Below are 8,499 nucleotides of genomic sequence, written 5' to 3'. Positions count from 1 at the left end.
TGCAAAATATAGCAACTTCTCGTTCACAAGGAAAGTGCACAGAATCCACTAAATCAAACCACAACAAATGCGAGTAATTGAACCACAAGGAAAATTTGAAATACTGACAGTTGAATGAAAAAATTGAAATGACTAAAGATAATTGACTCAATTAGGTGACCGCTTCAAACCAGATAATACATTTCAATAAAAAAAATATTACCTTGGACAAGACATATGTATATCATAGAAATGTTTAAGTCGGATAAAATGATGGTGCAAGTTCAACAAGTGGATGTTGGACAGGGTTAGGGTCTGTCTTTAAATGTTCTTTGAAAAATATCAACACGTCAGAAGCATTCCTTCTTTGGTCCCACTCTTTTAACTTCATCCAACAATCTACTTTAATTCGAATAGCCCACATAACATCTTCATCCGAGTGATGAAAAACTTCTTCTAGAAAAGAAACTTTTCTAGCTGCACTCCAAAAATCTTTTAGCATGTCAAATAGGTAGCCCAATGCATAAATGTCACTCGCTTTTGTGTATGCATCTGTGCACCGTGGATCGTATAGTTCGGGAGAAATCCACGATCGCTTAGCCATCTCGGCATTCCCTACTCTCGGTGCATTCAAAACTACTTCATCCGACTGTGCGCTTGGATGCAGATAATTATTTATTGCGCGCTTAGCTGGTGTTCTTAGCATCATATCCCAATCAATGATGTCGACGCGGGGTTTATTGGTGCGCGCAAAGTCCAAATGATTATGTTGAACGGGTGCAGATCACTATGCACTATACCAACCGAATGGGCACCCGCAACGCCGTCGATTAAGGCATGACAAATGGTTGGCATCTACTCAATCACTACTTTGATCCGCACCGTGTCTATCTCGCTTACAGGAAGATTTGCTACAGGCAATGACCTCCAGCCGTTTTGTAGCCTGTGCATGTATCGTTTTAACAATCCGTGAGTGAACGGTAAGCGACACATCATGTTGCCCACGGTACCCCCATTGTAGTATGGAAATATCATGATCGAAGGAGCTTCGATAGTAAACCCAATGCACCTTACAATGGAGGGGTGAAGCGTTTGCATTCCTTGCTCTGTCTCAAAGCTGTCAAATTTCGCCTTACTCCCTCCCTTGTAACATTTTTCCACATATGTAATGTGGTCTGGAAAAAATGAGATGCCTTTGATGCTGTACAATGTGCACACACCGAAGGAGCCTGCTCCAATCCTCATACCTTCTACCAAGGCTTTGTGAGGGATGCCGATAAGATGAGAGCACTTAGCATTCAAAGCAGTGCGCATGACTGTGTCGGTGCCGCTGGCATCGGATCGACCTCCCAAAGCTGCTTGCGCATCTTGGGCGATCTTCAATCTCTTGGGTAAGACTGCTTGGTCCTGCACTTTCACACGCTTTATCTTTACCTTCTGTTCTTCCCACAATTTATCCCAGAGCTCTAATTTTGACATGTCGCAGGCAGGTGGGATATCTTCCTTTAAGTCTCTGCAACATACTTTCATATTGCCCAACACTGTCCTAACCTTGTGGTGGGGGTCAAATTCTCGTATCCCTGCTAGAAGCAACAACTCATATTGGCCTTCAAGTCAATACCTGCGCTCTGTGTTCTCCCATATAGCGCTAGTGATGTCTTTGATGTAAACACCGCTTTCACTAATCTGTTGTATGCGATCAGCTGTACATGATGATATTGCCAAAATACATTCTTTACGAATGGCACGCATAATACATTTCTTTTGATCTAGCGTCATATTTGCATTGGACAATAAAAAACAGCATATCAAATACAAATTCATGGTTGCGGATGACACTAACACTCTCACACTATCTCAGGTAAACTCTTAACCACCACTTGAAGAATTTAACAAAGTGCAAGGAAATATTGATAAAAAATGAAAATAATCTTCACTTAAAAATATAATTTGTTACACGTGTAAATGCAGTTCAAACAAGTGGTTTATAGGAACTTAATTCAGATCAAACAATACATGTTAACAGTCTTTCATATTTCAGTATATATTGAATTTTTAACTTATATTTTTCTCCGTGCGCACATACTAATTTAAACAAAGCACACACCGACTTAAAAACTTCAAAAACATTTAAAACATTGGAAGTATGCAAATTGGATTAGCAAATTGTGTTCACACACTTTTTTACATAGAATTTATGTAAATGTAGCAATCAAAAAGCGATGATAATTGATGCTCTTTAAAAAGATACAAAAGAATATTTAACATGAAAATTGTGTGCATTTAGATTTTTTACAAAGAGTTTATGTATATGAAGCATTAAAAATAGCGGTAATGCCTGAATAATTCATTTTTGCGGATGATAATCTTCTACTGGCGTAATAGACAGGGCAAAACCACCCTTGACTTTGTTCCTGCATCAGCACACTGCCAATTGCCCGGTCAGAAGCATCCACAAATACATGAAAATCCTGACCCCAATTCGGAGGGATCATAATCAGAGCTTTGGACAGATGAAGTTTTAATTTCTGAAAAGCCAGATCACATTCCTGCATCCATTCAAAATCTTTAGCATGTGCTGCCTAATTAATAGGGATTGCCAAATGCGCGACAAACCTCAAATGCCTCCCATGCCAACGAGCTTGGCCTAGAAAGACCTGGCACTATCTCGAGTTCACCGACGGAGGCGCTTCCATAATTGCGGCTATTTTATCCGGATCCACGAAAATGCCATCCTCAGAGATTATATGCCCCAGTAACCTTCCACTTCTAACTGCAAATGCACATTTTAGAGGATTTAAACTGAATTTCACATCTTGACATTTCATAAAACATAATCGCAATTTCTTCAAATGCTCTAATTGCGCTCCAAACACATTGAGATCATCCAGAAAAACTCTCATAAAATCTGTCAAATAGGGACCAAAAATTTGAAACATATCCCTTTGAAAAGTTGAGGGTACATTCCTTAATCCAAACCACATCACTGTGCATGCAAAAACGCCCCATGCTATAATAAAAGTTGTTTTAGGCTAATCACGCAACACCATTTGAATTTGGTTATATCCACTAAATCCATCCAGAAAAGTATACATCTTGTGCCCTGCGACATCATCCAAAATAGAATCCAGAAATGGAAGAGGAAAAGGATCTGGAACAGTAGCTACATTCAGCTTCCGATAATCCACACAAATGCGAATTTGCTTGTTTTTCTTTGGTACCACCACAATGGGAGAAATCCACTCGGGATTATCAATAGGGGTAATAAAACCCACCTCCAAGAGACGATCAATTTCCACCTTAACTTGTTTTGTCACATTCGGATTCATCCTATATGAATACTGCTTCACTGGCACAACATCTGGTTTCAGATTAATGGTATGCTGATAAAACTTTGGATCCAATCCTTGCATATCCGCATATTCCCATGCGAAAACATCCTTAAATTCTGTTAGTAAATTAATCAAGTCTCGTCAGAAACTTGCCTCAAGATGCTTATTAATATAAATGGGCTGACACTCTGCTTGCTCTCCTAGAAAGACCTTCTCCGATTCATCTTCCTTGACCCTTGTAACTTTTCCCATCTATTCTTCAAATGCACGTTCTTGCTTAATAATGTCCTCCAATGATTCGGGACTAGGCAAAGCTTTTTGTTGCACCCCTGTTTTTGGTGAAATTTTTAAAGCCCCTAAAGACTTCCCCTCCGGAATCATAGAAATGTCTGCAAGATATAAAGAAACTAAATTAGGGTTAGCCTTCAAAAATTGCTCCTCGTCATCCTCTTCTAATCCTTCCACCATATTTACTATCTCTGCTATCACAGGCCATGCTGCCTGAACTAGTTGCCTGCATGTTCCCAACATCACCCGAACTTTCCTACTACCCTTTTTAACTGTAAGCATATTTGCCTCCCAATTATGCTTTACCTTGGCTTGTCTTAACCATGGTCTCCCCAAAATAATGTGATAATCCTGACTGTGATCCTCAGTATTCAAGACTACTAAAGAAACAGCAAAAGATAAGCCACCTACATCTAGGACAATGCCCCGGAGTAATCCTACTGGCTACACTCATCTTTGACCTGCCATGCGCACTACAAAGGGTGCAGGTTCCCAATCACTGAGTCCAAAACGCTCACAAGATGCTTGAGTAATAATATTTACTCACGCACCTCCATCTAACAGTACTTTGTCGATGTATGTACCATGATATCTGACTGAAAGCTCCGGGATGCGGGTATCAGTGATCTTATTTGCTTGCAACAACGGAACTGACTCGTCTCCCTCACCCTCAGCTATTGCAATGTCAACTTCTATCATTTCCTTGGACTTCTGACTTAGCAAGGCATTATGAAAATTCGGAACCAATTTTAGTAATGAACCCAAAGGTACTTGTATTGGCAAATTGAGGACCTCTTTCCAAACTGAATTCCAATTATCCCCTTCCCTAGTATCAACCTTGTTTCTATCTTCCCCCTCGTTTGTTTCCAAACCAGCAGTTGATGGTCCTGACGATTGCAATGGTGGTGCTGACTGTGGCATCCACGTCACAGTCTTTTTTTGGTACATCTTCTTGAGTCGCTCAATCCGGAAGCTTAACATCGGCTGTTGGAACCACATTTTTTCCAAAACACGTAATTAGTGAAACCACCGGATCTGACTCCTCCAACCCTTCAATCTGAACCATAGCCACACTAGGCTGCTTTCGTGCAGCACGTTCCTGTTTCTTCCGATCATATTCCATAGCCTCTGAACACTTGGACTGCCAATGCCCATCCCCCAAACAAAAAAGGCATGTCTTGGATCGATTAGGATCTCGGCCACCTCTTCTGTGATCGCGATCGCGACCCCATCCCCCTGCTTGTCCTTGAAAGGGTGCCTCTGATGTATGAGCATGAGCCATCGCCACCGCAGGCTGTTGTCCCTGCCCTGACTGTGGTGGGTGCCATGTAGAAGAATCCCGACTCCTACGACCCCGACCATTGAAATAGCATTCCACTGTATTATGAGTGTTGGCCATGCAGATCGCACACCATTTCTTATTCATTGCACACTCTTGAGCGGCATGTCCTGGATTTTGGCACTGAGTACACCATAGTTCCTTCAGACTTTTAACCACCGCAGCAGATTTTGACGACCCGAATGGAACACCTTTCCCTTGACGCTGGGATTTTCTCCGAGGTGCCTCCTCCGATTCTTTCCCCGAATCGTTGTTGCCTGAGTCTGAGGAATCTGAGTTTGCAGTCTCCGACTCCGAACTATCACTGCCACTTCCCTAAGACTTACGATAAGATTTCTTCCGCTCTTTTTTCTTTGATTTCCTCCAAAGCTTCTCCTACTACAACAGCCCTTGCAATTATATTATCCAGTGGAGTAGTTACCTTATCCACTGTTGCCATAGCAGTTCTGAGATCCTTATTGAGTCCTCCCAAAAAATAATCATTCAACACCTCGGCTACTAGCCTTTGTGCCTGAGGTACCCGCTGCAAAAGCATCTGGAATTTTGCAGCATAATCCTCCACTGGTAACGATTTTTGACGCAGCGTACGAAGCTTTTCCAAATGTTGAGGGACGGTCTTTTCCGTTCTGAACCGTCTCAAGAACGCTCTGGACCCTTCGTCATACGTCTAAAAGTGATTATCAGGGTATTCTGACAACCATTTGGCAACTTTCCCTGAAAGTGTAGATGCAAACACTGATTGTTGATGAAGAGGAATCACCACCCCAGGTTGATTCAATCCATACACTTTATTAAATTGTCGCAAATGTGCATCAGGATCTTCCTTTGAAAGACCTCGAAAACGGCTATACTTAATCTGAGGTTGTGCCATCGTCCCTTGCCCAACTGTACCCCCTCCCGAAAAAAGGTGACAAACACCAGGAGCAAGAGGTGGGGACAATGGCGGTGAAACCCAACATTGCTTACCGAAGACGGTGGTGGAGCAACATGGGTGGGTGAGGGTGAACGCATGGCAGAAGGACATGACTAACTATGTGGAGTACGTCGCGCACGCCGAATACGCATACCACGCACCGGACTTGGTGATGGAGATACATGTTCCTCAGCCTGCGGTGTACAAAAAACGAATTCATCCGAACCGCCTCTCCTCCAACATCTCCCCACAATTGGAACCATAGGGTCAGGAGGACCCTGCGACCTAGTGCACATACATGTTCACCGGCAGGTCGCCCATTGCGCATCGTGGTCCCCATATGTAATGGCTATTGCCCGCAGAGGATCAATAAGCATTACGGGAATGATTACCCTCAAACTGCCTTACATTATATGAACATCAGAACACAGGAAGGCAGAATAGAAGACAAGTTACAAAAACAGAACACCGTCTTCTTCATTGATATGCAACCGAACACAGAGTACAAGAGAGAAGATGTAGTGATAACATGAATATTAGAGATATCCCCAAAGACAAGTATGTCCCCCATATACAACCGCTGCTCCAGCGCAGATCGGGAACGGTGAAAAACCCCGTCTTGTCCCATGATATCCTATGAAGAACTGTCCCAAAGCTACATGACTCCTAGTCCGCAATGTTCAGACCTCCGTAGGACCGTAGGACTGCACTGTGCGGCTTATTCCGTAACACCTGGCACACACGGTGGATTGCACGAACCCACACCTTAACCCTTCCGTGTCGAAGGTTCTGATTGTTGTTCCTCCACCTGCTCTTGTGAGGACGAAATGTCAATAAAGCTAAATCCTTGAAAATATTGGCAATGAGCCCAATACACCTCGGCCAATAGCTGTGCATCTATCTCAGGTTGCTCCGGCCAAGGATCCCTTGGAATAAATTGTGTTGGCAAAGAAATAGACTAAGGTGCCTGTGGCAAAGGAGCAAGAGGCGTATGCAGAGGATAATACCGAGACAAGTATCTGTTTAGTGCAGGCCAAAAAGGAGGACATGGTGGAAGACTGAGGGAGAATGAATGAGCCAAAGTCTCCACCAAATATACTCTGCGCCGCTCCTTACGAAGGCGATGAATCACTCGATGCAAACGAGAGACATGAACCTGGGCCTCAGCACAATCTTCTATAGCTTTCGCCCAATCAGCAATATCAAAACCTTCTGGGACAATATTCTTACCTCTGTCATTATTCGACGGCTCAGGTTGCCTCATCACAACCTGCTGAGTTGGTTGCTGCGTTATCACCTCGGCAGACAGGATCTCCAACTCTGTATTTGAGTCTCCAAAAAATTGTGGAGGTCCTGTTGCATCTCCTCTACTAAGGCATCCAGATCATTCATGTTAATCATCACATCGCCAGGATGAAATGCTAAGTAAGTGGCAAGGCTATTCTGCGCTCGCAATTGAAGAAATTCCTCTTGAATAGAAGCAACAAACGCAAAATTAGCCTCCTTGAGTGTCTGCATTTGTTCAGTTTGCCGCGGAGTTGCCATAGTTAATGCTACATTTTGATTTGTTAAATCGGCGATGCTAGCCTGCAAAGTCGTTACCTGCGTTTTCAGCTTAGTGACGCGTGCCTCAGTTGCCGGAGCTGGCCAGGCCGAACGTAGAGACTCCGCAAGACGCTGCAAAAATGTGCTGCACGCCTGGAGCTGATCAGAAAGGTTTGCGGCTGTCGTCTCCCAAGGCAAAACTGCTAGAAGAGTGCCCTCCGTCGGAGCAGCGGTGATAGTAACTCCAGAATTTTCTGGTTGCGAGGAAGTATCCGCACCCGCAGAGCCAGTCCTAGCTGGAGTGGAGGTTGCTGCCCTTTCTTGCATTCTGCGTCTCCAGTGTGCAACAGCGGAATCCTCCGGCAAGGCGGACGTCGTGGCAGGAGGTGGTGTGGAAAACAAGTTCTCCTCCCGACCTCGCTTTCGGTTCGATGTTCCTGCAGTGGCCATCTCCTGTGCACTAGAGGCTACCACTGCAGTCGATGTACCAGGCATATCCACAATGCGAACAAGGGTTTGAGTTACTCGCACAACAAGCACTTCCTGACTCTGAGTTTGTGGCAAGGGTGTAGCAGTACCACGTACTACAAATCTATCATCTTCAAAGTGACATAGAGGCCGAAGGGTGAGAGGGAAAACTTCTCTCAATGGAAACACCAATGTAAGTAGCTGGCCGACTTTTGTATTTGTTGGAGTACTTCGCCCCATCTATGCCACCACTCTTTGGCACTCTGCTAACAACCACTCCCTGACGATCGCTGCCCACGCCACCGGCCCAAAGTTGGCCGAATGCAATACATTACGTGCTTTGGCCGAAATCGTATACATTTTGGCTTGCAACCAAATTGCCTCAAGAAACTAGCGATAGGCATCCCTTATCATTGTATCTGTAAGCCCTGATAATTTGTATTCACCCTTTACTTTCAAACCAAACGGAATGTATAGAATCCATATATATACATCATGCCGTTGTAGTTTGCACAAAGAAAAGGCATAGGTCACAACCCATCCCCAACAACCCTCTCGTTGGGCTTACATATGGACGATGTGGCAATCCCACTCAGGGTTGAATCCCATGTAAGGGACAATCCCCACCTCAAACA

The sequence above is a fragment of the Adiantum capillus-veneris genome, chromosome 11, assembly GCF_014529385.1.
Source record: "Adiantum capillus-veneris isolate H3 chromosome 11, ASM1452938v2, whole genome shotgun sequence".
NCBI classification, from domain to species: domain Eukaryota; kingdom Viridiplantae; phylum Streptophyta; class Polypodiopsida; order Polypodiales; family Pteridaceae; genus Adiantum; species Adiantum capillus-veneris.
This window is presented reverse-complemented; position numbering follows the sequence as displayed.